Source organism: Mesocricetus auratus, unplaced genomic scaffold (genome assembly GCF_017639785.1).
Source record: "Mesocricetus auratus isolate SY011 unplaced genomic scaffold, BCM_Maur_2.0 Super-Scaffold_100009, whole genome shotgun sequence".
NCBI lineage: Eukaryota > Metazoa > Chordata > Mammalia > Rodentia > Cricetidae > Mesocricetus > Mesocricetus auratus.
Window position 1 is genome coordinate 54,951,178 of NW_024429193.1, and position 424 is coordinate 54,951,601.

Genomic DNA, 424 nt, shown 5'->3' on the forward strand with positions numbered 1-424 from the left:
CGGAGTCATGCTGATGCAGTTCCACCCGGGCCCCTTAAGATCCCTAACGCCCTAGAAAAGCTAAGCTGAGTGCGTGGTCTAGCCCAGTTCTCCTGCGCCGCACCCACTGCGGACCTTCTGCGCTTTACTCCGCAGGCTGCTCACTCAAGTCTCCTGTGTCCTGCAGGCGGGCGCGCACTGCAGCCCTCGCGAGACCCGGACACGCGCGTCCCGGGCTCCGGCGTCCTCCTGCCGGGAGCCCCGGGCTGGCAGCCACTAGCTCGGTCCGGGCCCGACGGGGAGGGGTTAGATACGGAGGCGGAGCCAGCTGGAGCCGGTGTCAGGTTGCTCCGGTAACGGTGACGTGCACGCGTGGGCGGAGCTATCACGCAGGTTGCATATTTTAGGAAGTGAGGAGGAGGCGCGGGCTCGAGCTGCGGCTGGG